Here is a 24,606-nt window from a genome sequence, read left to right on the forward strand (position 1 = left end):
CTTGATGCGAATATATAACAATACGAGAGACTTTTCATATTATAAATGAAGGTCTCTTGAGTTTCTCATAACTGCTATAATTAATTATGACTCTTCGAATATTCATGCCTCAATGCATGTGAATGACACATATAATTTACATTTATTATTACAAATTAAACTTAAGTGTCCATTTCAACTGAAGATGATAATAACAATAATAACGTTTAGATTTTGAGAGATAAAGATCTCTATCGCAGCTAAAAACTTTAACACTTTCTCTTAGCAAGAGAGAGATCTTTAGTTGAACAGATACACAAAGCTGCATTTAAAAATGTCAATGATAAATTCTGATCATACGAATTCAAAACATAATTCATTGAGTTACTCAACATGAACACTTGTAACAATGAATCATATTCATGGAATCACTCAACATGAAAAGATTTGTAACAATCAATTATATTCATGGAATCACTCAACATGAAAAGCTGTAATAATCAATCATATTCATGGAATCACTCAACATGAAAACTTGTAATAATCAATCATATTCATGGAATTGCTCAACATGAAAAGATTTGCAAGACTCATAGCTAAACCTTTGTTCATGGACTCTCTCAATGTGGACTATCATGGAATCTCTCAACATGACATCCAACTCCCATCACGAAATCTCTCAGTGTGATGACATCATGGACTCTCTTGACATGATGTTCACTGTCGCATAGTGAAAGAGTTATCATAGCTGATCTTGCAATCTTATTTATTCACACAAGAATAAAATAGACATTAATACAATAAGACTTAGTTCCATTAAGTCTCAAATTTACAAGCATTACAAGCATATTTGAGTATGATAGAGATTCCATAAGTACTCCCTCCTAATTATGAAGCCTCCCTCTGAAGATTAAATCTAGATCATGTTGCATCTTGCAATCAAGGAAGAGTAATAAAAATCAACCCATCATAAATATTAATGCTAAGAGTTTATGAAGCCCAGGAACTCATCTCTAATGAGCCATTGATCACAATTTTTCAATCTTAATACAATCTTCTACATTATGTTCCCTACTAATTTGGCTTGCTCTATAATTATGACACTTAAAAATTCACTTGCAATCCTAAGAGCATCAAGGAGTTTCAACATCTCCTACCAAATAATTAGTATTTTAAAAAGGAAACACATCAATATCAAAAAAAAAAAAACACTTATCTGATAATCTTTTGGTATCCTTTGGCGAATTCACTCCACAGTCTTATAGAATCCCAAAAGATTATCTTACCCTTTAGCGCAAACTTAGATAATCTTACATAGTCATGAAAGCCTCACAATAATGGAACTTTAGATCAATTTGAGAACTCTACAGGTAGCTCTACTTCAACAACTCTTATCGCTTTTAACACAAACATGGAAAATCCAAAGCAAAAACTATTGGTGTCGAGAGTGTATGCAAGAAGTGTAGACATCCCTCAAGCTTTGAAAAAAATAAAAAAATAAAATAATGATAATCTCGAGAAAGCAACTGCAATAGCAAGTTTCTTCTTCCCTGTTCTTTATTCACTTTCTTTCCTTCCCCGTTTAGACTTAGTACTCACCAACAACCATGCTTACACTAATAATGGCATTGACCATTAAGTGTCATTTCATAAAACATAAGATGCAACCTTTTGCCCACAATATTTTTAATTTAGTTCCTTGCCCTTCATGTGAGAGTTCGAATTTGAGCCAATTAAAGAGACATCAGTTACATAAGTACAAGATTAGATAAAAATAGCTGCAAACCATCATAAATAAAATACAACCAGCAAGGATAGAACCACATGCGCAAAGATGATCCTCATAATCTGCAACGGCTGTTTTCCGCTCTATTCTTCATGAATGTCTCATGCAAAATCTCCTTAGCTTTGAAGTGATCACGAGGAAGGTCCATCTGCAAAAACATACAACCTTATAATGAGCTTATCTTTCTTTTTCTTTTCTGACTATTTCAGCCACAATGATGGATTCAACGCTATAATCACAAGTTTCTTCTTCGAGTTGATATTGCCATTCAAACGCAAATATACACCCGATCAACCAAACATGAATTTAAGAGATTGAGCAAGATTGAAACAATGTGCTCGCAAAGTTAAATTTGACAGGAAAAGAATCATGAGCAACACTGAGGCACATAAATCAACGGCAAACTCTAAAGAAGATAATGCGGTAGAGGAAAGATCTTGCTATGAACCCAAAAAAAAGACCTGGTAAAAGAGAGTTCAACTGATTGATGCCAAATCTATAAGCCAACTATTTACTTTCTCTATAGAGGAGAATTCAAGCCTAGAAACAAGAATATTGACCACATCAAATCACACATAAAAAAACGAAATCCATTGGTCCGGGCAAAAAAAATTTAAAAAAAAAAAATATATATATATATATATATATATATATATAATTCCAACTGATTCAAACATTAAGCATTTGAAACTTCACGGCAAAGCACAAGGATAAAAAATAAATTTGAATTCATGACAATAAGAGAGGCGACTCACAATTCCAGATTTAATGAAAATATGCTGCTATGAATAAGTGCAGAGATCAAGCAAGACACAAATAAGTGAAACATCATGATGCCAACTCAACGCACATGTATTCTTTGATTTCAATCAGTGCGAACTATTGAACACTGTGCTAGTAGCATATAGATAGAGACAAGTCTGGATATACTCAGACAGTAAATAAAACAACATAACTTGCCATGCCACATCAAATATAAAGAATATAGAACATTGAAAAGATATACACAATGTCATTGAGTGAAGGTACTCAACCTTGAGCATTTCCCAACCTTATGATAATTACAAAAAAGAATGAAATTCACACACAGTGATCAAGCCAATAAAAGATATATACAAATTCCTTCATTTATATAATCAAAACTGGGCTCTGATACCATGTTAAGATTTGAACCCAAGAATCAAAAGATAAACAGCAGTAAAGAAAACATAAAAGAGATACAATCAACACCAGAAATATCCTGGGAAAACCCTTCGAGAATGAAGGGAAAAACCCAGCCACACAATGAAAATATATCTTTATTGATAGTGAAATGATCAAGTGTACAATATTCTTTGCTTGATGCGAATATATAACACGAGAGACTCTTCATATTATAACCGAAGGTCTCTTGAGTTTCTCATAACTCCTATAATTAATTATGACTCTTTGAATATTCATGCCTCAATGCATGTGAATGACACATGTCATTTACATTTATTATTACAAATTAAACTTAAGTGTCCATTTCCACTGAAGATGATAATAACGGTAATAACGTCTAGATTTTGAGAGATAAAGATCTCTATCGCAACTACAAACTTTAACAGTTTTTACCCTAAATCACAAATTCCAAGTAGAAAAGTAGGATAAAATTAGTAACATCATGTACCTAGTTAAGATCTTGAAAGATGTTATGAAATCATTGAAACATAATCCATATACATTTTCCTTGAAACATATATTAAAACATAGATTATAGCAACTAGGATTAAAAACATTACATAACCATAATTGATGCAGTCCAACTATAGGAGAGTTAGGATAAGGGGTTTATTAGGGTACCTCAGAAATCTTTGACCATAGGCCCAAGAGCTGATTATTATCCCTCTTGGCCTCATGTGGCTCTTGCCATCCAGACAAGGGGGTTTATCTAATGAGAGATCCATAATCCATTCACCCTCTACACTAGACCCAAGAGCCAGTTGTTATCCCTTTTGGCCTTATGTGGCTCGTTTCCATCTAGATGAAGGGGTGTATCTAGTGAGCTATTTCATAGTTGTTCTCCGTTTCATAGCCACCCTTATTTTTCTTATGATTATACTCTCTTAACAAAATGGTCAACCGAGGTAAGTGTTTGAGTAAAGTACTATAAGAATTTGGCTTAGGCAAGAATTCACCCAAGACCAAGGAACTCAAACACAAGCACATAGTAGACCAAAGATAGAGTATGATCAGAATGATGATATTCATTTGATATGCCAACTTTGCCATCTCAAGAGTACACTAGGAGTGCCTGTATATAAAGGCTTTTGGAGAGCTTCTAGAATGTATAGAAGTGAGCATCATGATAAGTCATACAACCAAACACATGTCCACTAGATATGGGTTATCCTTCATTAAGCACGGGATTAAGTGTAATGATGTGAGGATAAGCCTACAATGGTGTAGCACGTAAATCAGTGGTGTAGACATATGCTAAATTAGAAGTGCAAATAACTGTGTTGTCAACATGACAACTCAGTGAATGATGCAAACTCCTGTGTTGTAGACACCATGTGCATAATTAGAGTTACGCACTTCTATGAGAGTACACAAACTCTTAAGTGTCTCACCTAAATAAATAATTAAATAATGCATTAACCTAAGTAAACTTAAGTAAGTGTAATAAGTAAATACTTATTTACACCAACACCCCCCCTTAAGTGCAACTTAGGGGAATGCCCTTAAGCTTACGAAATCTAGGATGTAGTGCAAGATGGGTCCTGGCTACTAGGCCATGTTAGGTAATCATATACATAATGATATGCAATCTCTCATAAAGCGGAGAAAGAGGGAAAACCTCATGGGAAAAACCCTCCCCCAAAAAGAGGGATAAATAGGGATGCATGGATGGATGGAGTAATCAAGACCTCCCTATTACGACATGCATCCAGTATATACATAAGAGAATGATGAGAAGAGAAAGAGAGACGGGATAGGCTCCCCCCCCCCCCCAAAGAAGAAGGCTGAACAGTGACTGCTCTGATGAAGAAGTTGATCCAAGACTGCAGAATGGTGTTCCTCCCTTTAGGAAGAAACAATGCCAAAGGTACAAATGAGACACTTCCACTGTGCGTGGAAAGAATCCCATAGATAAGTAATGTCTTTGAAACCTGCTCAACTGGCTAAAGAACCTGTCTCAAAGAACTATCTGTCTCTGCAACTGATGAAGAACCCTGCTGCAACTGCTGATCATAAGTATCCACAATCACTTCAACCTGTGATGATTGATCATGTAGAGAATGAACAAGAGAGTCAGATGGAGCCCTCATGACAACTGAAGAAGGTGCTTTTGCATCAAGAAGAAGAGGCAGATCATTAATATTGTCCTCCAAATCTGTCACTGAACCTGGACCTGGAAGACTAGATGAACCCTGCTATGCTGGACCTATTACTATGGCTAGGTATGCATGTGGACTGAACTGATGTAGTGACCTCTCACTGCAACTGTCAATAGAACCCCACATGTCTGAATCTATTGAAGCACTATCGCTAGTGTCACTATTGGTTTCCACACGGTATGATGTGTGAAGAGTAGAGGACAAGCTTGGTGAACTTTCCTCAAAGTATACATCCTTCTCCACAAAAATCTGATGTGTCTCGAGATCTAGAAGTCTGTATGCCTTCACACTCTTCATAACCGATAAAGGTACAAGGCCGAGATGACTGTGCCTTGCAACCCTGGAAGATATCTTTGCCCATGCAGGACAATCGAAGACTCTGAAGTGTGTCACAATAGGTTTTCTGCCATACCATGCCTCAAAAGGAGTTTTTCCATCTAAGGCTAGATGAGGAGAATGATTAAGAATGTAAGTGGCATTAGAGATTGCTTCAACTTCTAATGATGGATCGAGAGACTTGGCCTTTATCATGCAACTTGCCATAGAGTTAAGAGTTCGGATCCTAAAAGCTACAATATCTATCTTATGTGGACTGAATGCTAGTGGAGTCTAAAGATCAATTCCCTCGAGTTTGCAAAAGTCTTTTAGTCTTCTGTTCACATAGATGCTTCCATTGTCCATTCGGAGTACTTTGATGGCCTTTTTGGAATTCCGTTCTACATGAGTCTTGAAGTCTAGAAACTTGTCCAACACTTCATTATTGTTATGAAGAAAGTAGACCCAAGTGAACCTTGAAAAGTCATCAACGAAGGTAAGTATGTAGCGACCCTAGCTAAATGCAAAAGGACCTGCTAATACGATGTGAACCATCTGTAGAACACCTAGTGCTCTTGCAGACTTCCCTCTTTGTAACTTCCCCTCTGGATGCATATCCACTGAATCTATTGAACATTCACCCTTAGAAAAGTTGATTTGAGGTAGACCTTTGACCATTCGGTTTGTGCAAAGTTGCTAAAGATAGCGGAAGTCAAGATGACCATACCACACATGCCATAATTGCATGTTTGAATTTGATTGAGATAACAAGGCCTTTGAAGAAGACTTGGGCATAAAATGAGAGAAAGAGTATAACCTTTTGTTATGATTCACTTTCCCTACTGCAACCAAGGAGTCGTCTTTAAGACTGTGCACCTTTACTGAGTCTGGAAGGAACTCAACTCTGTGTCCATCTCCAAAATGAGAGAAAGAGTATAACCTTTTGTTATGATTCACTTTCCCTACTGCAACCAAGGAGTGATTTGGTAGATTAAGAGGAGATTTGAACTTAGGTTTGGAATATAAAGAATATTTTGAAACTCTCCATTTTCCATCTCCATGTTTCCTTTCCCTTCAACTTCCATTTTGCTATCATGTCCCATGAAGATGTGCAGTACCTTTGATTGCTTCATTGAAGAAAAATCCTCCTTTGAAGAACCCATGTGATATGAGGCACTTGAGTCAAATATCCATTCCTTTGAAGAGTTTGAATTAGCCATGAGTGCTTGCCCTTTGCCTTTCGAATCTAAAGAAGACCCTTTCTCCTTATAAGCATTAGGCAATGGAACATTATGTTTCCTCATGATGTTGGTCAACCCGATTTCTTGCAATAAGCACACTTTTTCTTCTCCTTATTGTTGTCCCCCTTTTTGTTGGAATTTGAGGACTTGCCTTGTTGATTGGATTGTGGTGTTGCCTTTTCTACATCCTTAGATTTGTTCTTCCATTTCTTCTTACCCTTTTCTTTATTTGAAGACTGCCTAGCTGAGTTTTGAGAACCCTCATTGTTGGCCACCAATGCTTTAGACTGAGGTGATTTGAGAATCCCCATTGATTTCAATTTCTTTTCTTCATCATCCAACAATTTAGCATATTCATCAAAAGTGACTTTCTTGTAGGCAGACCCTAAGGTAGTCTTTGAGGTGTTAAAAGAGGATACAAATGTGGAATACTCCGATGGCAACTTGTTATGTATGAGATAGATGAATCTGTCATCTTTGATAGAACTTTCACAATCAGTAAGCTTTGTCCTTAGTTCATTCACCTTGATGATGAAATCTTGTATTGAATCATATGTCTTAGGATCTAAGGAGACAAGCTCATCTTCAATTTTGAAAATATCCTCTTCAGACACTTTACCATAAACGTTTTCGAGGGTATCCCAAGCTTCCTTGGATGCAGAACACTTCTTGATTTGATACATGATCTTATCATCTACCCCCAAACATATATCACCTAGGGCTTTCCTATCCATTGCTACCCAAGTTGAAATATCACTTGCTGATACATTATCACCTGCTAGTTTAGGAAGAGTACCATCTACATATTGTGAAACTCCATTATGCTTTAAATGATACCACATTTTGATGGACCATGTAGCATAGTTATGAGGAGTTAATTTAGGAAACTTAAAGTTTCCTATAATGCAAAAAATGAAAGAAAATTGTAGAAAAGAGAGAACACAACACCAAGAACACTCCCCCTTTTCACTAAATCAAGAAACCCCCCCAAAATAGATGCTTTGGGCACTTTATCAGTAGTGAGATTACAATGGGCCACTTGCCAATTTTTGGCCTTCATAGACTTCTGATTTTGCTTATTACAACCTCTTAATGGATTACAAATTTGGAACTTTACAATGTGCTACAATTCTAAAGCAATACAAAGCAAATAAAGGCCCTATTGCTGAATGACACTTTTGTCCACACAACCCTAATTTGACTGCAGATCTGGAAAGCAAACAAAAAATAACACACTTAGAAAAAAAAATGGAACTTGTTTTCGACTCCAGATGTGCTCGTACAGAGTGTTGGAAGTTGCAAAATTTAGGATTATGTAGGTACAGTCGCCAAAAAATGCAAATTCTGACAAATCCGTGCACCAAAACCAGAAAAGAGCTACACCACTGAAAAGTTTAAGAAATTCTACCCAATTTCAAAAAAAATCACACCTGATTTGGAGTTTGGATGTCCGAGTTATGGCCTCCCAAAGTCGGAGTGCAAAATCAAAAAACAATTTGGAGAGGGGTTGCATTAACGAATGACGAGGTTAAATTTGATGGTCATATGGCCGTTGCAATAGTTCTATTTGGCTAGGAATGACGGTCAGATGGCTGTCAATTTTAAGCTCGTGAACTGGTGACATCAGCAACCTTCTGCCCTATGATGACGTTAGCATGACATTAGCATCGTATGCGATTGTACGGAAAAAATCCACGTGGGTAGCTGACATGGATGACAGCAAGGAGATGACATGGCTGCTTGCGTGGATTTGGATGTGGCGCCGCCAGATTGACAGCGTGTCAAGCGCTGATTGGTAGCTGCAAACGTTGTCGTGTCACAGAGATGTGACGTGTCTTGTCGTCGTGTCGTGATGACTGTTCATCGTGTGGCGGGTGGAGGAGCCACTTTCAGGCAAATGATACATTGCCACGTGTCATGAAGCTTGTTACTCAGCATGGGCGGCCCATGGAGTTTGCAGGACCCAGAATATGCTCGAACCGGAATATCCCAAGTTGCGGCGAGGAACAGACTTCCGATGCTGAAAAGGAGAACAACAATCGCCGTGTTTTATTTGGATTTATCCCACATACGGTGGGAGAGCGCAATATGTGTTGTTTAAAAGGAAAACCCCCCATGCGTTTAAAACAAAGAGAGGCCCTGCCGAATGTTGGCTTGCTCGTTAGCTTGTGAGGCACTCACCAGAAATGTGTGGTTGGGTCGGGGCTTGGGCCGGATTTTGATTGTATGGCTATGCACAGATTTGATGCTGAATTTACAGTACAAATTGCTTGGATTGATAATAAGCCCTGCAAATAAATAAAAATATTCCACCGAAATTGCAGAGCCGAGCCAGGGTGTCACTGTTCGGTTTGGCTACAAAAAAATTCTTTGCCTGAATGCCTGACTAGGCAAAATATTCGAAAATACAAAGAAATTAAATTCAATCAGATCTGAAAATAAATGCGCAGATCAATAAAATGACCATACCCGAACTGCAAATTCGGGGCTTCTGGGTTCCAATTTGCAAAATTTTTTTGCCTCATGATCAACTTTCACCCAGCACAGGCAAATTTATAGTCAATCTTCACCGAATTGATGCTCTGGATGCAATGGCGAGGTCAGATCTAGCTCTAGACACTCCCAATTTCTGCAGATTCTCCGGATTTAGGTCGAGGTGCTGAAGCATGAACAGTCTCGAACGGCTATGTGTAGAGAATCTCCCTTAGCTCTGATACCATGTAAGAATTTGGCTTAGGCCAGAATTCACCCAAGACCAAGGAACTCAAACACAAGCACACAGTAGACCAAAAATAGAGTATGATCAGAATGATGATATTCATTCAATATGCCAACTTTGCCATCTCAAGAGTACACTAGGAGTGCCTGTATATAAAGGCCTCTGGAGAACTTCTAGAATGCATAGAAGTGAGCATCATGATAAGTCATACAACCAAGCACATGTCCACTAGATATGGGTTATCCTCCTTTAAGCACAGGATTAAGTGCGATGATGTGAGGATAAGCCTACAATGGTGTAGCAAGTGAATTAGTGGTGTTGTAATGACCCTCTCTATAAAGGCCACAGAAACCCTCAAACTGAACTTAGGAATTTTGTCAAACACTTGGCGTGTAATAGTAACAATATTCAGAATATGGTAATTTCAGATTTGATACTTTCAGAATATAATCACAAAATTACAATATATATAAAGCCATTGAACTATATTTCAATTACAATGCCATAAATTCTGAAATTATTTTATTACCAATTCTGGTCTGATTATTACAATGACTGTATGACAGCAAATTTACCCAAAAATTGACATATATTTCAGAATGCAAGAACCTGGTTTGAAGAACTATGGAAGAACACCACGTTTTTCTGCAGATCGTTGATGAAGACCTCCAACCGCACCCCCAAACTATCCTTAATTTGCTGCTGCTGCCCAAACTAGCAGGGCCGTACCAGGCCGTACCTGTACGGCTGCTGAAATAAAATAATATTAGGGTTTTGGGACCCCCAAATGCAAGGAAAATGGGCGCCTAGGGTTAGGTAGTAACCTTGTAAAACCATAAGAAATAACTCCAAGGGGGTGAGGAGATATGAGCAATTATGTGGTTCCGAACCCTGCTTTGCCAATTCTGAAAATGCACTTATTCTGTCTTCAAACTCTTGTCAAATGCTTCTCCAATGATAGGGCAAATCTGAAATCCTTATTCCAACCAAAAACAAACCCTAACAACGAATTCTCAATAAGCTCCAATGAGATGGCTGAATACCAACTCCAATTATGCAACAATTCAGGTGATATTTCACACCCTCAAAGTCGCCAATCCAAGGGAGTGATTCGTTCCCAAAGATCGAATAATTTGCAGATCCAAAGTCCACAAATGTCTTCACAATGAAGAAGTAGAAGAGTTCTCCAATCCAAGCATGTCCAAATGAGAGGCCCAGCCCTCTATTTATTCACTTTTCTAAGAAGTTGCTAGAACTTCTAGAAACATCCTTTATAATTTCTCATTATAATGCACTTTTTATAATAAAGTAATTTTATAAAATAAAAAGTGCAACTCAAATTAAAATTATAACATGTGGGCCCCAATATCACATAATGATAAAATATAACCTCTTAACACTTCTTCAAGAGCAAGATATGACTATCTGATCCGCAGAATTGACTCTCTTTCCACACCATTTGCCTACGAGAGTCTGGAATAGGCAAATCCATGATCAATGCCATGTCGAACTAAAGAGGGGACATTATAGTCCGCCCCTCCTGAAATTGCTTGGCCTCAAGCAATCTCAACGCCGGGTGCTGCAAAATAGCCTTCCCCTCCCAAGTAGCATCCTCAACAGGTAAATCTTTCCACTTAACCAAGTATTCTCTGATCACCCTTCTACGAAGCTGCTTTTCTCTGCTCTCCAGGATGGATTCTGGTACTAAAATCAATTTCCCCTCATCGTCTAAAGGAGGTAATACTGCAGAAGGCACCACATTCTGACCCAACGCCTTCTTGAGGCGTGACACATGAAACACATTGTGCACTCTGCTGTCTGCGGGAAGCTCCAACTCATAAGCCACTTCACCAACTCGCCTGATAATCCTGAATGGTCCATAATAGCGTGGCTTAAGTTTCTCTGCCCCACTCTTCTTAAGAGTAGATTGCCTGTATGGCTGCAACATGAGGTAAACCATATCATCTACCTCAAAACTACGCTCAGTTCTCTTCTGGTCTGCATACTGCTTCTGCTGGTTCTGAGCTCTTGCAATATTGTCTTTGAGGGTAGCAACTATATCCTTACTCTCCTGTAATAATTCACCTGCACTGGGTACCCGGCTGTCGCTCAACAACAAATCCAAGAAACTAGGTGCTTCATAACCGTAAAGTGCCATGAAGGGTGTCATCTGTATAGTCATATGATATGTAGTATTGTAACAGTACTCGCAGAGATATATCCATCTGACCCAAGCTCGCTGCTGAGCTGCCACATAATTCCTTAAATACCCTTCCACCCATTTGTTCACAATTTCTGTTTGACCATCGGTTTGTGGGTGATAGCTAGTGCTGGGTGTAAGCTCCGTGCCACATAACCGGAATACCTCCTGCCAAAAGTGACTCATGAAACGGCTATCCCTATCACTCACAATGTTCTGAGGCAAGCCGTACAATCTGAAAACCTCCCGAAAGAAAACCTCTGCCACCTGAGCTGCTGAATGTGCAGTGGTGATAGGAAAGAAATGAGCATATTTCGTTAATCTATCTACCACCACATAAATACAATCTCGTCCTTGTACCTTGGGCAAACCTGTGATAAAGTCCATGGAGATGCATTCCCACTTCCTGTCGGGAACCGGAAGTGGCTGTAGGAGCCCTGCCGGATAGCTGTGTTCTTGTTTGTTTTGCTGGCAAACAAGACACTCTCGAACATACTGCAAAATGTCAGCTTTCAGCCCTTTCCAAGTGAACCGCTCTCGAACTGACTTGTAAGTCTTGAAGTACCCGGGATGGCCTGCTGTCGGTGAGTCGTGAAGTGCTCTCATAATCAGTTGCTTAACCTTCGATCCTGGGACTAGGTAAATCCTGTTCTTGTAAATGATCAAATCATCCACAAGTGTGTATCTGGTATCAATCACTGTTCCCTCTACTATATCGGAGGCCCATGTTTCCCTGGCATACTCTGCTATAATCAAGTGTCGCCAATCCTCTGATATCTGAACCATAAGAGTGAGGTGTGGCCTTCGAGATAGAGCATCTGCAACAACATTCTGAGTTCCCTTGACATATGAGATGTCAAAATCATATGCCTGCAACTTACTTACCCACTTTTGTTGGCGATCATTCAGGTCCTGCTGTCCCAAGAAATGCCTCAGACTGTTATGATCAGTTTTAATACAAAACTTGCTACCCACAAGATATTGTCTGAATTTGGCCAAAGCATGCATGATGGCCAACATCTCCTTATCATATATACTGAATGAACGCTCAGGTCCTCTGAGCTTCTTGCTCTCATAAGCTATGGGGTGCTTATTCTGCATAAGTACAGTACCTACTCCCTCTCCAGATGCATCACATTGAAGCTCAAATGGCTTCGTGAAATCAGGTAATGCTAGAATTGGGCACGTAGTCATTATCTCCTTAAATCTCATAAAATAGTCCTGTGCCTTCTGAGTCCACACAAATTCCCCTTTTTTCAGTAAATCTGTCATGGGAGCTGCATGTCGTGAGTAGCCACTGACAAACCTGCAATAAAAACCACATAAACCAAGGAACCTCCTTAACTGTGTAAGGTTCTCTGGTGGAGGCCAATCAACAATAGCGCGAATCTTTTCAGGATCCATCCGCACTCCTTCTGCACTAATGATGTGTCCTAAATATAACAGCTCGGTCATCCCTAAGTCACATTTGGACTCCTTTGCATACAAGGACTCCTTCTGTAGAATGCTCAACACCGTCTCCAAATGCTCTAGATGCTCCTGCCATGATCGGCTATAGATCAAAATATCATCAAAAAACACCAGCACGAATTTCCTCAACTGATGGTGGAAAACTCTGTTCATAGTGGACTGGAAAGTGGCAGGTGCATTGGTCAGGCCGAAAGGCATGACTACAAACTCAAAGTGCCCACAATGACATCTGAAAGCAGTTTTCTCAATATCCTGTTCACGGACTCTGATCTGGTGATATCCTGATCTCAAATCAATTTTTGTGAAATAACAGGCCCCATGCAATTCATCTATCAACTCATCAATGCGAGGAATAGGATACCTGTTCTTAATGGTTCTCTTATTTAATGCCCTGTAATCAATACACATCCGAAGCGTTCCATCCTTCTTTTTTACCAAAACAACAGAAGATGCAAAAGGTGACTTACTAGGTCGGATGTGCCCCATAGCTAGCAACTCCTCAATGGTCCTTTCGATCTCATCCTTGAGTCGCTTTGGATGTCGATATGGTGTGATCATGATAGGTTTAGCACCTTCCTCCAGTTCAATAATATGCTCAATACCTCTGTCCGGTGGCCTGCCTGGTGGAATCTCATTGAATACCTTTTCGTACTTAATCCTCAACTTCTGAATATCAGGATGATATTCCACCTTATGTTGCTCCTCCTGTGTAGGTATCAAAGTACAAACTGCTGCCCACTCTATATCATTATGCCTAGTTAATCTCTCCAGCCGCCTAAATGAGATAGTCCTGATGTCTCCATTACGGATAGCCTTTAGCACATGAATCCTACCATTTATTTCGAATTGTATCTCCATATCCTCTAATCTCAAGGTAACCACCTTCAATGAATGTAGCCACTGCATCCCAAGTACTATGTCCATGTCACCCATGTTGACCACATGATAATCCGCCTTAAACTCATAGTTGTTCAAGCGCAAAGGTAAGTCTTGTACCATCCTGTCACAACGAAGAGTGTATCCATCAGCTACCTTGACTCTTAGTCCTTCGAACTCCTCAGTAATGAGTCCACGCTTCTCTACAAATCGTGCATCAATGAAATTATGCGTGGCACCTGTGTCCAACAATGTAATAACCTTCTGTCCAGCCAAGACTCCCCGAAGTCTGAAAGATCCCTCTCTCTGGATACTAGACAGTCGTGCTTCCTGTAAATGTAGCTCTGTTTCCTGCCTTTGCCCTGCACTGTCTATCTCCTGCTCTCCCTCTGCTTCATCAGGATCCTCATCATGATGTTCTGAACCATCTGAATCTGAGCCTTCGTAATAAGCCCACATTGCCCGGTTGGCCTTCCTTTTTGGCCTCATAGGACAGTCATGGCCGTACTCATACGGGCCTTTGCAATAGAAGCATAGCTTCTTCCTACGCAAGTCATTAAGTGTCTCCTTGTCCAGCCTCTTACTTTCTTCCTTAGGTAGCTGTGCCTCTCTATGAAAGGGTTTCCTGTCCTTATCTTTTCCTGAAGGGAAACTCTTTGCCTGAAATTTATTTTTAGAAGCTGAAGAGGAATCCATGTCACGAGCTTTCTTAATGGCTTCCTGCAAAGTGGGAGGGTTGAGAGCTTTAATCCACCCTCTCAACGGATCAACTAACCCATCCATAAATAAAACCAATAGCCTTCGTTCAGATACATCTGTTACTAACACTGCAAGTTTCTGAAACTCTGAAATGTATGTTTCCAATGAGCCCCACTGTTTAAGCTGGGCTAATTCCTTGAAATGGAGTTCTGGATCTTTCTTATCAAAACGTTCAATCAGTCTCTCCGTAAACTCCACATATGAGGTAATGTGTGCATGAGCCATAGTGATCATACCATGATGCCACCATTCGTGTGCTAACCCATCCAGGTGAATTGCTGCATACTTAATAGCTTCTTCCTCAGACATAGGATTCAATTGAAAGTATGTGTCAAGCTTTTGAACCCAAGCTCTTGCTGTAGACTTCCCCGAGCCATCATAATATGGTAACTGTAGTTTTCCTACTTTCTTTCGTAGCTCATAGTTCTGAGTCCTGTCTTGTCCACGGGGCATATGCTTCATCCGCACATCCATATACTCTCTAAAGGTGATTGCAGCTGTAAAATCTGGTCCTCCTGCTTCCCAATCTCTCCTCAGCTGATCCTGTATGTCAGTGATCTGGGGTTCTGGTACCGGCTGCTCTGGAGCTCTAGGATGGAACGTAGGAATCATAGGCCTTGAACTTACTGTCCGAGCTTGCTGGGGGGCATGACCGAAATTGTTCCCAATTTGTTCGCCTCCATTATGTCTCTCATCCTGATTATTCCCATTCTGATTGTGACCATTCTGATTATTTCCTCCGCCTATGTTAGCGTTCAACCCCATTTGTCGAGCCATCATCTGCATCATAAGCTCCATTCTCTGATTCTGTTCTTGTGCTCTTTGTTCGGCTAATCGCTGTCCCTGTGCCAGGGTGTCTAATAACTGTAAAAATCTTTCCTCTTGCGGATCTGGACCGGCATTCCCGCCTCTATCCATATTTTAGTCGGAGTCTTGATCAAAAAATACCTCCCCTGTGTCTGTATGACTGGATTCTATGTCCACCTGGATAGATGAGCTAGACTGTTCACTCTGCAGGTCAGAAATCCTATCTTGTCTTGCTTTGGTATTGCGGAAATTATAAGGCTTTTGTTGCATGCTCTGATTTTAGTGTTTTGACATTTCGTCAAACACTTTCCCTCCTATCCAGCTGTTCCAAATTCCCTATACGACCTCCACAGGATGGCAGGACTTATAGCTCTGATACCACTGTAATGACCCTCTCTATAAAGGCCACAGAAACCCTCAAACTGAACTTAGGAATTTTGTCAAACACTTGGCGTGTAACAGTAACAATATTCAGAATATGGTAATTTCAGATTTGATACTTTCAGAATATAATCACAGAATTACAATATATATAAAGCCATTGAACTATATTTCAATTACAATGCCATAAATTCTGAAATTATTTTATTACCAATTCTGGTCTGATTATTACAATGACTGTATGACAGCAAATTTACCCAAAAATTGACATATATTTCAGAATGCAAGAACCTGGTTTGAAGAACTATGGAAGAACACCACGTTTTGCTGCAGATCGTTGATGAAGACCTCCAACCGCACCCCCAAACTATCCTTAATTTGCTGCTGCTGCCCAAACTAGCAGGGCCGTACCAGGCCGTACCTGTACGGCTGCTGAAATAAAATAATATTAGGGTTTTGGGACCCCCAAATGCAAGGAAAATGGGCGCCTAGGGTTAGGTAGTAACCCTGTAAAACCATAAAAAATAACTCCAAGGGGGTGAGGAGATATGAGCAATTATGTGGTTTCGAACCCTGCTTTGCCAATTCTGAAAATGCACTTATTCTGTCTTCAAACTCTTGTCAAATGCTTCTCCAATGATAGGGCAAATATGAAATCCTTATTCCAACCAAAAACAAACCCTAACAACGAATTCTCAATAAGCTCCAATGAGATGGCTGAATACCAACTCCAATTATGCAACAATTCAGGTGATATTTCACACCCTCAAAGTCGCCAATCCAAGGGAGTGATTCGTTCCCAAAGATCGAATAATTTGCAGATCCGAAGTCCACAAATGTCTTCACAATGAAGAAGTAGAAGAGTTCTCCAATCCAAGCATGTCCAAATGAGAGGCCCAGCCCTCTATTTATTCACTTTTCTAAGAAGTTGCTAGAACTTCTAGAAACATCCTTTATAATTTCTCATTATAATGCACTTTTTATAATAAAGTAATTTTATAAAATAAAAAGTGCAACTCAAATTAAAATTATAACATGTGGGCCCCAATATCACATAATGATAAAATATAACCTCTTAACACTTCTTCAAGAGCAAGATATGACTATCTGATCCGTAGAATTGACTCTCTTTCCACACCATTTGCTTACGAGAGTCTGGAATAGGCAAATCCATGATCAATGCCATGTCGAACTAAAGAGGGGACATTACAGGTGTAGACAACATGTGCTAAATTAGGAATGCGAATAACTGTGTTGTCAACATGACAACTCAGTGAATGATACAAACTCCTATGTTGTAGACACTATGTGCATAATTAGAGTTGCGCACTTCTGTGAGAGTACACAAACTCCTAAGTGTCTCACCTAAATAAATAATAAAATAATGCAAAATAATTAAATAATGCATTAACCTAAGTAAACTTAAGTGTAATGAGTAAATACTTATTTACACCAACACCTACAAAAGGGTGTCTGGAGCACCCTTCCCTTCTAAGCTCAACATAGAGCACTCCTTGCAATCCTCTTGGCTTCATGGGACAACCCGTCACAAGTATGGGGTGGCATACTAGAAGAGGACCTCATAACAGTTTCTCCCTGCTTGCATTCCCTTCCTTACCCACACATGATTTCTTCCTTGGGAGAATAAATAAATAAATAATCTAAAAGATGAGCAATTCTCATAAGAAATAATATGTTAGATAGTATCTCCCTCATGCATACTAAGCTGACATCTTATGCATAGAACTGTTGAAGAGGAATGCTACTGCCTACAGTTAACAGTAATCTCTGGCTTGATCTATCTAAGTGCCTGATCGCTGATATATGATTAACTGATCTGCTCTTATGAGCCCTGATGCTGATTGGATTGATTGTCTTTTATTGCTCCTCTTTCACTGTCTTCTTGCCTTTATAACTTCATGTCTCTTGAAGAGAGATAACACTAGGAGGTTTCTGTCCTTAATGCCTTTCCATAACTGATCTCTTAATGCTATTCCTTCATAACCAATTGCTACCATTAATTGTCGCTTCAAGCAACTTTTGAATATTCTAACCACTGGTATATATTACTTGCATAATATGAGTGCCTTATTACTGACAATCACTGTTTGTTAGTATTGATTGCCTTATATGATAACAGAATCACCACTTTGACATATTATTGCTGCCGCCGCCACTCTCTTGTTAATTTGCCGCTCTAGGGTTTATCTCTGCTTATGTTTTCTATAATATTTTATTCTCTTTTTCACTTTTCCCATCAACAAGTAATAACCCATTTGTATATATTTTTCAATGAGGTCACGACTCTTTTCCTGCTAGGGATGCAACTCCTAATTTGGTCAGCCCTACGAAGAGAGGTGTCTTTTTCACCAGATCACTGCTTTGTCATATTATTGCCGCTGCTGCCACTGTCTTGTTAATTTGCCACTTTAGGGTTTATCTCTGCTTCTGTTTTCTATATTATTTTATTCTCTTTTTCACTTTTCCCATCAACAAGTAATAATCCATTTATATATATCTTTCAATGAGGTCACGACTCTTTTCCTGCTAGGGATGCAACTCCTAATTTGGTCAGCCCTATGAAGAGAGGTGTCTTTTTCACCAGAGATTAGCCTCTTTAGACATATATGATTTTACCTTTGTTTATATTATTTAATTTCTAATCTCCTTAATTTCTTGACTGATATAAATTCCTTTCCCTGATTTTTACAGACTGTGATTTCATGTAAATGATGTGATCCTATAACTTGCAGGGGTATGACGAGCACTTATTTAAAGTGTTCCACAAGGATGTGTCTCTTCCAAAAACCCTCACATATTTGGAATTGGGACATCCTTGAGACTTGGGGAGTTGGATAGGACACCCCCCAATTGTTCCACCACTAGCACTTGAGATTTGGGCACATTTCTGGAAGTCCTCAGGAAGTGATGTTTATATGATGTCCCCCTTTTTGGAGTTCTAGAGAATTTTGGGACATCCTCTAGATGGCCCTGGGATTCCCAAGGGTCTCTAAACATCTCAAAGACTTAAGGGTCGCCTATGGCAGATATAAGCAAAAGTTTATTTTTTAACATCAAAATGATTTTTTTAAGTATGTGTGATAGGAGGCTCCTAATGGTCTGCATGTGATAGGGGGCCCTAAATGAAAGATTGGTGTCTCTCACTAAGTTGGTGCTTAGAGGTGGGATTTGGTGCCTCCAGTAGGTTGGTGCCCACAAATTGCTAGAGCCTCTAGTATGATAGTGCCTATGAAGATGATTGGTGTCTCCATAGTGATGGTTCCTAGAAAGTTTGTAAGACAAGTTTATTTCAGCAATATTTTTCAACGGTTTTCTTACATGCTTTTGCTTTTGAAATAGCCTTATCCAATCAGTTGGCACAAACATTTAGGTTTGTTTAAATGTTGGAAGAGTATGTAATAGCGTGCAAAGTCTTCTAAATTAATCAGTATAATTCTCGTAGGATCTCAAAAATGTTGCTTTAATTTCCTTAATTTAATACAGTAACCATTATTGTTTCTTTGTTCAAGAACATCGAAGAGAAAAGAAAAATAAATACAGCTTGAAGATTCCATCCTGTCAAGTATATTGGATGTCTAGTATTCTAGAGTCTAGATCATGCTGGGGCTGCCAATCATATGCATTTCTCTTTAACTTCATTGATGCAGATTGTATTTTCTCCACAACGAGCATTGGCTTCTTGTTACAATAAAATTCAAGTTTATGCATCCATGTCCATGGTTCAATCTTCCTTTGATTCATCAAATTTGAAGATGTTGATATTTAGCAGTCAAGTTCAAGTTTCATTTAAAAGACTGGCTGATTATTCCTTGCTGCCCAAGACTGTGAGCTGCATAAGCTCTTCATAACTTCTTAATACTAATAGGATCTGCATCAAATACTCTTGCTTGCCTTGTATAATTTTGTCTATAGGAGCAGATGTTTGCAGTTGTAATGATTCCACCTTACATGAAGAGGGATGATAAGAAGAGTCTATGCTGCCCATGTTATGCAGAAGTCATTGCATGGTCTATGCCATTTCTCCCATATTTCTATCCATATTATTCTTTTTCCTCAATCAAAGGCTGGAAATGTCATTCTATGGCCTGCTTAAGTTCACTAATATCTCCTTCATGTTTGAGCCCATTTTGGATGTCCAGTTGTAACACAGGCTAGTAGAATTACTGCTCTGTTATAAGCCTAGAATAATTTTAACTGAAATTGATAAAAATGTCAGAAAAGAAGCGTCGCTGAAATTCTGAAATATAAATTTTTGAGTTATGGAAGGGAACATATTTCAAAAGAAAACATCTTATTAACTTCGTTCCATTTAGAAGCAATCAACAGAACAATTGAAGCTCATAAGTGGACAACTCCCAATCTTGAAGACATCATGCCTTTCATTTAAGTGCAAATTTTGATAGTTACATTCTAAATAATCATTCTCTTATTATAGTATAGTTTATCATATTTATAAGCACAAAAAACCTATAAAAATAAACAATCTTTGCCACATTCTATAATGTTTTTCTCTGTCTATATAAACACCAATTCTTTCTTTATTGTACAAAGCATCCTTAATTAGCATAGACATTTTAAGGATAATATTGTCAACTTTAATCTTTCTCATGAAATCCTTCTTATGGCCAATTCATTGACATGAATAATGAGATCATCATAAAGTAGGTGGAGAGCTGGAGCAACAGTAAGAGATGGCTAGAAATTCAAATGAATCATGAAAAAGATGGAAATTTGGAGCAACTATAAAGGTTATATAGAAATGAATTAGAGGCAGGTGGACTGTTGGAACAATTGATAAGGTAGAGATTTAGAAACAATAAATGTTACCATAATTTTTCGTCTTTATACATAGGCTACTCCTATGTAGTTATTGACTATGTTCCACAGGGCATGTCCCTTGGGTTTTTTGACCCATTCCCATCCCTAGTACAGTTTGGGGACACAGGGATGTCATTTTCCTGTCTCCCCTCTCATATCCTTTTTGGAAAATTTGAAAATGGTCCTTGAAATAAATTCAAGGTGGTTGAAAGTAGTCAGGGATGTAGGGGACAGCTAGAAGTCTCTTGCCCATCTCAGGGACTTATGGCTGTTCCCTATGGCCCAAGCCATTTCTTGACTGCCACTGTTAAAAAAAAGACATATCTAAATTTGAAGAAAAGGCTGGTTAGCCCACGAGGACACCCAAACTGCATTTAGCTATACCAAAACATAGTCTGTCTATAAAATAACCAAAAAGAAGAAAAATAAATTCATTTTCACATTTGCAAAGGAGAAGAGCAGCAAGAGGAGCAGCTGGTCAAGGAGTGTGAATAAAAGCTGAAAAGGTAGGTTAGAGTACTTGATTTAGACTCTTAGACCTACCATCTACTAGTTATGGGTAGTTATATATTATTGAGGACTTCTATGTTACCGTGTAGTAGTTTAGTTATAGTGTTTACGTTTTAATATTTTATGTCATTTCATGGTTGAAATTTGGCACCTTTGCGCATTTTTGCTACATGTATGTCATTCATTGGCAATGAAAGCATTTGATTTTTGTTAATTTGTTTATCGATTCATATGTGAAATCTCAATTTAAGTCTAATGCTATGTATTATTAGGCTTCTAAAGTGTCTATGATGAATGCTTTATCAATGTTATAATATGCATATATGAAACTTATCTCAATATTAAAAAATTTCCCTGTTTTTTTAATAGCCGTCCCCTGAAAATTGGCCTGAAACTGTGCCCATACCAGAACCATATCCTCATCCCCTACACTGTCTCCATCCCTGAAATTCTGTGGAACATAGGATATGGCAGTGAGCAATTATTTACACCTGTTTCAGGATCTCTATCTGACAATTATGAGTTAACAAGTCTTCTCTATGGACAGTAGAATTATTGACCATGAAAATGATTTGATTAGTTACCCGAGCCTTCACTCCTTCCAATTCTGAAGTCAGCTAAGCAAAAAGGATTTTTTTTTATTTTTTTATAGAAAATGTATCAGTAGAATGTCCTATTTGGATTTGGTGGGTACAATACTTATGTCCACCTCCAGATAAGGGGGTTGATCCCTTAATGTAGTTGTTTGATGAGGTATATGCCTAACTGATCGAGCAGGAAAAATGAGAGTTGTTAGAGGCAGAAGTTGAGCAGTAACATTTTCTGAAAAGGAAAAGATAAACTAAGCTTCATCTATGTCTTTTGTTGCTTAAATTTCAAACTTATTAGAAAGGTGGGAGGCACGCTTTAAGGAAGTGATGGTGCAGAGCTCTAAGTGCTGTCAAAAATGAGAAAACTATCTGGAAATGAATTTGATATGAGGTTTTTAATATTTGATTCTTAATGAGGATACATAGATTTTGTGATTCCAAGTGTATTTTGTTTTGCACATGGTTCATAGGAGATAAATTGTGAGCAACATAGCTGAGTTAAGCAAAGTGGGTGAAATCAAAGGAGAGATGATTCAACTAAGCAAATCATTTCTATACTACATTTCTCTTTTCAGTGTTGCAGTAATGTGGCACCTTTATCACTTAGTCATTCCCATTAGACAATGTAGTTCTAGTTGTTATTGTTTTGGGGCACCTACATTTATGTTACTGAGGTTTCATGTTTAAATCTACCTTGAAGCTTACAACTCCAACTCTGGTTCTCTTTCAATAACGTTACATCATATTGGTTCCACTTTTAGCTGGCTGCTTGTGTTGGATGCCATACTATGTTTCTCAGTTCCGTATTACCAAAGCAATGCTTGCTAAAGCTTCCTTTTTACTAAACCAGAGTTGTACATTCATTTGGGAAAAGGCTATGACAATTGAATCATATACACAAATAGGCAGTCAATTATATCATCATTAAAACTACTTTTTATTATTTTAATCATGACCAAACATCTTAATCCTGTTTTGGTTGGTTTAACAAAATATATAATTCTACTATATCACAAGATTATCTTATTTCTAAATGTATAGTTAAATATTTTAAAGGTAAAGTAAAGTGAGTTTTTAAGTCTCCTTCTAGCTAGTTTGCCAATTTGAAATATTAGACACCCATTTAAAATGAGAAGGGGTTTTCAAATTACCTTGAATATATTGGTTAAATCTGTATATTTGATTTCAGTCCTACGTTGTATCTTGTACCTTGTCTCTATGCTTGGGAGCGAACGAACCCTTACCTATCTGCTTATGGTATAGATTTATCTGAATAAGAAGATGACCTCATATAGTGATGGTAAGTAGATAATATAACAGTTAAACTACTGATTTCACTTGTCATTTGTTTTACTTATATTGATATCTCCATGTGTTGTTTGATTGCTGCAGGAGCTTTAGTATGTAATACTGCGGGATTCATGCAAAAAACAACTCAGAAGAATTGATGTGAGAATTTAAATTATTGAAATAGAGAAGTGATAGAAATAGAGAATCACCAAAAAATAGACGCAATGATCTGTGCCAACTGAAGTTGGATTTTCAAAGACTCACAGGGTCTTATTTGTTTAATACACTGGAGTCAACAGAAGCTGACTGGTTGATGTGGTTTTTAACAGGGACATGGTTCGATTTGATACAAGTCAACAAAAGTTGACTGTTTGATTTGGCTATTGATGGGGGTTTGTCTAATTTTATGTAATGCAGTCAAGAGATGTTGGCTGGTTCATGTGGTATTCAATATGGTTCTGGTTTAATTTACAGTTATTCGGTCAACAGAAGTTGACTGGTTCTTGGGGTATTCATAGATTAGTGACAATGGAAATTTGAAGGTCTGGAAAGTGCTATATAATGTTATTTCTGGCTACCTGTGACCCTTCTCTGATGCATTTTCATTGAAGCTAGAAATCCTGCAAGATATTTGTAGAATTCATCCATTCAAAAGCAGGTTAGGAATTTCTAGAAGGCACTTTTGGTTCTAGCCATGGGCACAAAACTGGATTTTGGCAGATTTTGGACTTGGAAAGGGTCCTCATCTTATCATATGCTTAGGCAAGTGAGCCACCTATTATTACTCAGATCAAGTTTTTATAAGCCGTTTCAATAAAAAATGACCTTAACATAACATTCCTGTCCATAAAATAAGTACAATAAATAGGTGATGAAATGAATTGTTGAGGGGAAGCAATAATTAGTCATTGGTAGAAATTGAATCAGACAAGCAAATTGTTATGGAGAAAGTTGAATGAGAACAGTAAAGTCCTTTCTCAAACTGCATTCGTTGTTTATTGGTGTGGTCAATTTGTGCACTTTTCAAAATCATTGGGTCCTTATAAGGTTGTATATCGCTAAGATTGTGTTTATAGATCCTACAAAGGTACAACTTTTGATACTTTCAACATCACCTAATCCTAGTTTCAGTGTGCATTTTGTCACTAATCATTTAGCTGGCTTTTCCTAGGAATTGGTAATTTGTTTATGTGCTTGGCACCATAACTGTTAGCACAAATTTTGCACTTGCACATATCTAGGTTTAGTTGAAAGGCGGTTGTATTTATTTATTAGGGAGAGAAAAGAATTGGATCATGTGTTCCATTGGTTCCTTCCATGCATTGTCATGATCAAAGACACTGAGAATTGTGTATATGGTAGAATTTCCGTGTTAAGTAGAAGCTGGGGAATAGGAACGGGCAGGTACTATTAATATTAGACTATTAATACTAATCTATTTAATGGCATTTTTTCATACCTTCTAATGAATAAGTTTTGACT

At 38.2% G+C, this 24,606-nt stretch overlaps 1 protein-coding gene across 7 annotated transcripts in view; it reads left to right on the forward strand.

Moving 5' to 3' along the window:
• Nucleotides 1–23,959, forward strand: part of LOC149564366 (uncharacterized) — a 47,493-nt gene extending 23,534 nt beyond the window's left edge. For 3 of the 7 annotated variants that reach the window (XR_016364197.1, XM_089827427.1, XM_089827428.1), the window contains one exon: nucleotides 23,227–23,959. The gene's annotated coding sequence lies outside the window, so the exon portion shown is untranslated. Of the gene's footprint in view, nucleotides 1–23,023; nucleotides 23,135–23,226 lie in introns of all 7 variants that reach the window. The other 4 variants (XR_016364199.1, XR_016364195.1, XR_016364198.1 and 1 more) reach the window with 3 other exon arrangements.
• Nucleotides 23,960–24,606: the final 647 nt, after the last annotated feature.

Source organism: Cupressus sempervirens, chromosome 4 (assembly GCF_028749045.1).
Source record: "Cupressus sempervirens isolate cs-2001-9-10 chromosome 4, ASM2874904v1, whole genome shotgun sequence".
NCBI classification, from domain to species: Eukaryota; Viridiplantae; Streptophyta; class Pinopsida; order Cupressales; family Cupressaceae; genus Cupressus; species Cupressus sempervirens.